The sequence below is a fragment of the Mus caroli genome, unplaced genomic scaffold (assembly GCF_978045245.1).
Source record: "Mus caroli unplaced genomic scaffold, Mus_caroli_1 scaffold_4, whole genome shotgun sequence".
Lineage (NCBI taxonomy): Eukaryota > Metazoa > Chordata > Mammalia > Rodentia > Muridae > Mus > Mus caroli.
The window spans coordinates 149,510,052-149,518,184 of NW_028227259.1; positions in this window are offsets into that span (position 1 = coordinate 149,510,052).

Genomic DNA, 8,133 nt, shown 5'->3' on the forward strand with positions numbered 1-8,133 from the left:
TGGTCTAGTGCCTCAAAAATCTCTTTCCAGTTTGACCCCTTTCAGCAAAGATCTCTCTTTCTGTTTTGGATTGTTTTAGGGTGGTCTCTGCAGCCAAGGTGGGCTTGAGCCCCGGATGCTTCTCCACCTTCTTCTAAGTGCTGGATTACAGATATGACCTACACACGCCCCAGCACCATGCACGCCACAGCTCCACACACAGCTCACCCAAGAACGTTTCTGTGACCCTGGGTCTATAGGTATATAAAATAGACATATGAGGTCGAGATATCAGAGCCAGCGTGGTAGCTCAGCAGGTAAGGTACTTGCTAAGCCGAGAAAGCTTTAAGACCTGAGTTCCATCCTCAGAACACAAAGGCCCAGGCAGAAGAACTCACCCTGAAAAGTTGTCCTTTGACCTTATGTGCAAATGGATGCCCAGTGTCTCTCACACAGCCCCCAGTCTTCTCTTCCCCTCCTTAATCTAAAAAAAAAAAAAAAAAAAAAAAAAAGGTTATATAAATCAAACATTTGCTGACAAGGGGCTGGCCTGCCCTCCCCCCAGAGGCTCTTCCCTATATAGTCTGTACATTTTGCTTTCTTCTTCTCTTCTTTCTCTGCATGCACACTCTGATGCCCCTTTTCTCCTTCTTCCCTTCCCCCGAATGGCAACGTTCCTGGCCTCAATATTTGCGGTCAGTGAAGTAGCTGGAGAACAGCTTCTTAATAAACCTGCCTTTAACACAATCTAGTCTGGTTTAAATTGTCTCACTTCACCAGCAGAGAAATAACCTGTGACGTAGAAGCTACAGCACCTGCTTAAGAAATTCACTTTAACAATTCTCTAAGCCAGCCATAGGGGTTTGCACCTGTAAGCCCAGCATGTGAAAGGCAGAGACAGACAACTCCCTTCAATGTAAGAAGATCAGTTTGGTCACTGTAGAGCAGTGGTTTTCAAACTTCCTAACACTGGGACCCTTTAATACAGGTCCCAACAGTTGCGGTGACCTCCAATCATAAAATTTTTGTTGCTTCTCTTTAACTCTAGTTTTGCTAGTTACGGATCATAATGTAAGTATCTGTGTTTTCTGAGGGTCTTAGAGGACACCTCTGAGAGGTCATTGGACGTCCTTTCTACCCAGCAAAGAGGCTGAAAATCACAGGTTGAGAACCGCTGATCTATTGAGAGCTCCAGGCCAGCCAGTGCTATGCAGTAAGAACCTGTTTAAAAAAACACAATTATGTACCTAGATCCTTACTACTCATAACGACAGAAGCAAGTTAGCCTGCTAGAGAGACAGAAGTGTTTATTTTGCATAAAAAAATTAAATATTAGCAGCCATCAGTGCCATTCCTCAGCAGGTAAGGGTGCTTACCATGTAAACCTGCTAACCTAGGTCCTACCCACAGAACCCAGTCAAGCTAAAAGAAGAACCAATATCATAAAGTTGTTTTCTGGCCTCTGTCTTCCTTGACTCCTAGGTTTTCTCAGAGTAGTCTAGTTCCCCCTTTTCAAGCCTTGACAGAGGGTCCTAAGAGCCCAGACAGTTACAGGAAGAAGAATAGGAGCCCAGTTAGTCAGGGTCCAGGCAGAAGTGGCCAGATAGCTCCCCCACAGCAATATCCACAGGGACAGGCAGCCCTTCACCTGTACTCACCCACAGAGAGCTGCTACATTTAACCCCAGAGTCAGCCCTAAATGCCCTCAGGAGAGAGCAGGTGTTTTGAGGCTTCTCATCCTTCCTCCACAGACCTGATTCCAGCCAATGAGGTGGCCTCTGGGTCTGCATGCACATTGAGAACACATGGGGAGCTTTCAGCTTCAAGTGATCCAAGCCAGGGATTGCTTGACTTATCTTAGGGTGGGAAGGCTGGGTCTCTCCTGTGATTCTCATGTCCAGCTGAGTTCTGTGGGGGTGACAAGGACATTCAGCATAGAAGGCCTTGGATAAACTATTGAGGATGGATAGCAGAACATGCAGAGAGACAGAGAGAAGGAGGCTTGTGGGTGAGCGAGAGAAAGAGGATGAAGGAACAGGGCCTTGGGAGGTGGCTCAGTCAGTAAAGTGCTTGCAGCACAAGCATGGGGAACTGAGTTCGATTCCCAGGTGTCTTACAAACAAGCTCAGTTTGCTGTCACAACCTTGTGAGTCCAGCACTGGGGACACAAACACAGGGGGACCCTGGGACTCACTATATAGGCAATTTAGCATATGTGTTGTCAAAGGACAGGGTGAACAACTCCTGAGAGGCAGTTGTGCCTGGCTTTCACATGCATTTGCACATAGAATACAAACATGTATGTTCACACAGCATGCACAGCTGCACATGCACGTATGCATGCACCACCACATACCCAGGGACCCTGGAAATTGAACAGAGACTTGGGTAGGCCATGGCTGCACAGGCTGCTGCGAATTCCTTAAAAGAGATGAGAGGTGGAGAGACGAGGAAGACAGAGCTCCAGCTCTGAGCTAGGTCAAGAATCGTGAGGTGCTGGGCCCGGTTGACAGAGCCAGTTCCAGGACCGTCAGGGCTACACAGAGAAACTCTGTTTCAAAACACTATTAAAAAACAACAAAACAAAACAAAACAACAAACAAACAAACACCAGGGACTGGAGAGATGGCTCAGTGGTTAAGAGCACGGATTGCTCTTCCAAAGGTCCTGAGTTCAATTCCCAGCAACCACATGGTGGCTCCCAACCATCTGAAATGGGATCTGATGCCCTCTTCTGATGTCTCTGAAGACAGGTCCCCTGGAGGATATCATCCTTAGTGAGTTTTCCCTTTTTTAAATGTTTATTTTATGAATACAACAAACATTTAAAAAAGGGAAAACTCACTAAGGATGATATCCTCCAGATCCATCCATTTGCCCAAGAATTTCATAAATCCATTGTTTTTAATAGCTGAGTAGTATTCCATTGTGTAAATGTACCACATTTTCTGTATCCATTCCTCTGTTGAGGGACATCTGGGTTCTTTCCAGCTTCTGGCTATTATAAATGAGGCTGCTATGAACATGGTGGAGCATGTGTTCTTATTACCAGTTGGAACTTCTTTGGGGTATATGCCCAGGAGGAGGTATTTCTGGATCTTCCAGTAGTACTATGTCTAATTTTCTGAGGAACCTCCAGATTGACTTCCAGAGTGGTTGTACAAGCTTGCAATGCCACCAGCAGTGGAGAAGTGTTCCTCTTTCTCCACATCCTTGCCAGCATCTGCTGTCACCTGAATTTTTGATCTTAGCCATTCTGACTGGTGAGAGGTGGAATCTCGGGGTTGTTTTGATTTGCATAAAAGAAGTCATTAGATATGCACTCACTGATAAGTGATTATTAGCCCAGAAACATAGAACCCCCAAGATACAATTTGCAAAACACAAGAAAATCAAGAAGAGGGAAGACCAATGGGTGGATACTTCATTCCTCCTTAGAATAGGGAACAAAATACCCATGAAAGGAGTTACAGAGACAAAGTTTGGAGCTAAGATGAAAGGATAGACTCTCCAGAGACTACCCAACCTGGGGATCCATCCCATAATCAGCCACCAAACCCAGACACTATTGCATATGCCAGAAAGATTTTGCTGAAGGAACCCTGTTATAGCTGTCTCTTATGAGGCTATGCCAGTGCCTGGCAAATACAGAAGTGGATGCTCACAGTCATCTATAAGATGGAACACAGGTCCCCCAATGGAGAAGCTAGAGAAAGCACCCAAGGAGCTGAAGGGGTGCTGCAACCCTATAGGTGGAACAACAATATGAACTAACCGGTAACCCCAGAGCTCGTGTCTCTAGCAGCATATATAGCAGAAGATGGCCTAGTCGGCCATCACTGGGAAGAGAGGCCCGTTGGTATTGTAAACTTTATATGCCCCAGTACAGGGGAATGCCAGGGATAAGATGTGGGAGTGGGTGGGTAGGGGAACAGGGTGGAGGGAGGGTATAGGGAACTTTCGGGATAGCATTTGAAATGTATATCATGAAAATATCTAATAAAGATAAATTAAAAAAAATAAAAAGGAAAACTCACCATAGCATCATTATTGGAAAGAAAAGCTATGGGTGTTTATTCCCATGTGCATCAAAGTGGAGAGTTTAATAGGTTTATTACTTTGTTTTTATTTATATGTATGTGTGCCTGCAAGAGTTCATATGCATCACCTGTATGTGGAGGCCAAAAGGTGAGATCAGATCCCCTGGAACTGGATGACAGGCAGTTGTGAGCTGCCTAAAGTATGTGTTAAGGATCAAACTCTGAGCAGGGAGGGAGAGGTGCAGTCCTTTAATCCCAGCGCTCAGGAAGCAGAAACAACTGGTACACTGAGTTTGATGCCAGTCTGGTCTATAGACTGAGTTCTGGGCTGTCCAGGGCTGCCCAGAGAATCCCTGTCTCAAATAACAAAACAAAGACAAAAACAAACAAACAAAAACAAAATCAAGCAACAACAACAATAACAACAGAATCAAACTCCAGCTCTCTACAAAAGCAGTGAGCACTCTGAACTGCTGAGCCAGTTGAGCTGCAAAAAGCTTCAGGTTCAATGAGATGCCCTTAAAAAAAAAAAAAGATAATGCTGATTGGTTGGTCTCCCCAGCTCCAACCGAGGAACATATCTAAGCTGTATTGAAAAAAATAAAAGAGGCTAAGAGGGCTGTCGGTGTGGCTCCATCCGTTCACTGCTTTCCTGGCCTGTATGAGGTCCTGGCTTCAGTCCCCAGAACTACATAGACGAGAGGTGATGGCACACCACTGTAATCCTTTCTCTTGGGGCTAGAGACCGGGGGCTTAAGGTCACCCTTGGCTGCATTTCCAGGCTGAGACTAGTCTGGCATACAGGAGAGCATGTCTCAAAAACCAAAGAATGGATCCAGTGGAGTTGCCCACCGATAGGAGATTGGATCTACACAACGCCCAAGAAGTCCCTCGGTGACTATTCCTGTGGAGAATCTCCTTGCTATAGCAAGAGGGAAGTAAGGAGAAGACATGTACTAGCAGCCTGCTGCCGTGTGTAGTGGTGTGTAACTTTCATCTTAGCACTTGGAAGCCTGTGGCATGAGGGCTGTGATCCCAAGCCAGCCTTGGCTACATAGCGAGAACCAGTACCATTGTGTACCTCAGTGGTTAGTTAGTGCTCACAAAGGAGGAACTGACCTTGGCATTGACCCCCCCACCACCACCACCACCACTAACACATAAACCAGGCATATTGTTATTGTTGGAGTCTGTCAAAAGACTCTCACTCACAAAGACCATAGAGACCGCCATCGCTGCAAATGGCAAGAGGTTTTCATTATTATTCCAACTTGTTGGGGACCCTCCTCAGCACGCAGGCAAGAGGAGAGACCCAGAACAAAGAAAGGACACACTTTTTATACCTTGTAAGGGGCATATTTAGGCAACAAGGCTAGCTGGCTTATTCTCATGGGTATTGATGACCCTGCCTCTACCCCTCCCCCACCCCGAGAGAAAGGATTACAATGGTGTGCCATCACCTCTCCTTTATGTAGTGCTGGGGACTGAAGCCAGGACTCAACACATAATTTGGGCAGCTCACAACTACCTGTAATCCAGTTCCAGGGCATCTGATCTGAACTTATAGCCTCTGTCGGCACATGCACACATAAGGTGGATATAAAGTCTTGCAGGCACTCATAAATTTAGAGAGTAACAAACCTTTAAAACTTTCCACTTTGATGCACAAGGGAATAAGCACCCATAGATTTTCCTTCAAGTAATGATGATATGGTGAGTTTTCCATTTTTTTTTTGTTTTGTTTTTTAATAGTTTTTTGAAACAGGGATCCTCCGTGCAATCCTGGCATTCCTGGGACTGGTTCTGTCAACCAGGCCCAGCCCACACACAACTCTTGACCTGGCTTAGAGCCGGAGCTCTGTCTTGTCCATCCCTCCGCCTCTCATCTCTTTTGATATTTTGCAGACTGTGCACCCATGGTCTACCTGAGTCTCTGTTCAGTTTTCAGGATACCAGTGTATGTGTGCAGGTGCATCCATGAGTGCATGTGCACACAGATGTGTGCGCTGTGTGAACAGACATGATTGGGTGCACGTGTGCACATGCATATGGAGGCCAGAGGACAGCTGCTTCTCAGGACTTGTTCACCCTGTCTTTTGACACCAAATTGGCTAAGTTGCCTGAACAGTGAGTGCCAGGTTTCCACCTGTGTCTGTGTCCCCAGTGCTGGGCTCACCAGGTTGTGACAGCAAACTGAGCTTGTTTGTAAGACACCTGGGAATCGAACTCAGTTCCCCATGCTTGTGCTGCAAGCACTTTACTGACTGAGCCACCTCCCAAGGCCCTGTTCCTTCATCCTCTTTCTCTCGCTCACCCACAAGCCTCCTTCTCTCTGTCTCTCTGCATGTTCTGCTATCCATCCTCAATAGTTTATCCAAGGCCTTCTATGCTGAATGTCCTTGTCACCCCCACAGAACTCAGCTGGACATGAGAATCACAGGAGAGACCCGGCCTTCCCACCCTAAGATAAGTCAAGCAATCCCTGGCTTGGATCACTTGAAGCTGAAAGCTCCCCATGTGTTCTCAATGTGCATGCAGACCCAGAGGCCACCTCATTGGCTGGAATCAGGTCTGTGGAGGAAGGATGAGAAGCCTCAAAACACCTGCTCTCTCCTGAGGGCATTTAGGGCTGACTCTAGGGTTAAATGTAGGTCTCTGTGGGTGAGTACAGGTGAAGGGCTGCCTGTCCCTGTGGATGTTGCTGTGGGGGAGCTATCTGGCCACTTCTGCCTGGACCCTGACTAACTAAAGCACCCAGATAAGCTAACTTATTCTTCTTCCTGTAGTAGGCCATGAAACTGTCTGAGCTCTTTGGACCCTCTGCCAAGGACCCAAATGTGGGGCTACCCTGAAGATGCATAGGTTGTTGTGTCTTCTGGTTGAAGTTAGCTCTGGCTTATAACACTGACTCTAAGAATATCCTTATGGCTGCCAACTGGGAAGCAATGATTTCTGGATACATGTTCACTCTCCTAAGCCCAGATATAAACTATCCTATGCAGAGAAGTTTACTTACTTTATTACTAAGCAGGCCTTTTTGTGTTAGGCAAGTTTACCCAACTCTGGGCTCATATGTTCAGGACATGCTGAAATTGGCTGGGGCTAATGTCCAACATGTTAGCTCATCTGGATGCCATTTTTCCCTTTTGAGGCCATGTCTCCCTAGGTAGCCCAGGCTAGACTTACAATCCCAATCTTCCTGTTTCAGTTTCCAGAGTTCTGAGATTTGAGGCCTGGGCCACCAGGCCTGACTTCCAGTGCATTTAATTTCACCTATTATAAGTAAAATTTTTCTTACTTTGAATTTTCTGGTGACGTTTTTTGAGCAGAGTCTTCCAAACAGCAGCCTAGAGCTCTGGTATCCTTTGTTTTGGCTTTTCTCCTGGCTCCCAGCAAGATTACCTTTGGTTTTGTCAGCCTGACCAGTTCCTTCCCAAATAGCATTCCATAGTCACAGGAGGTTGAATCACCTAAGTAGAGGGCCTGGCTGCCTGTCCACTTGGGCTTTCTTTGATGAGCTTGGTGTCCAGAACTCCTGAGGCATTGTGCCTGAATGGGAGAAACTATATAGCAGGGCCAAATGATGGGATGGAGATCCGTGGTACATCTCCCAACCCTCCTATTGTCCTATATTGCCTTTGCTCCAGGTGGCTTCAGAAAGTAGGCTAGGATACCTTAATGAAAAGGTCTCTGGCACCCTTCACAGGGAATAAACCTTGCTCAGTCCAATCCAGTTCGTCGTTTTAGTGTATATGCTACTGTGTTTGTGGTGCAGAGGACACTTCCAACATTAGGATTCCAGGTACAGATAAAGAGGAAAACCATGGCACAAATCAACATGTCTCCCCATGATTCATTCTCTCTCTCTCTCTCTCTCTCTCTCTCTCTCTCTCTCTCTCTCTCTCTCTCCCTCTCTGAGAGAGTTGTGTGTGTGAGTGTGAGTGTGTGTGTGTGTGTGTGTGGTGTGGTGGTGGTGGTGGTGGTGTGTGTGTGTGTGTGTGCGTGTATGGTGTGGTGGCGGTGTGTGTGTGTGTGGTGTGGTGTGGTGTGGTGGTGGTGGTGGTGGTGGTGTGTGTGTGTGTGAGAGAGAGAGAGAGAGAGAGATGGATGTGCA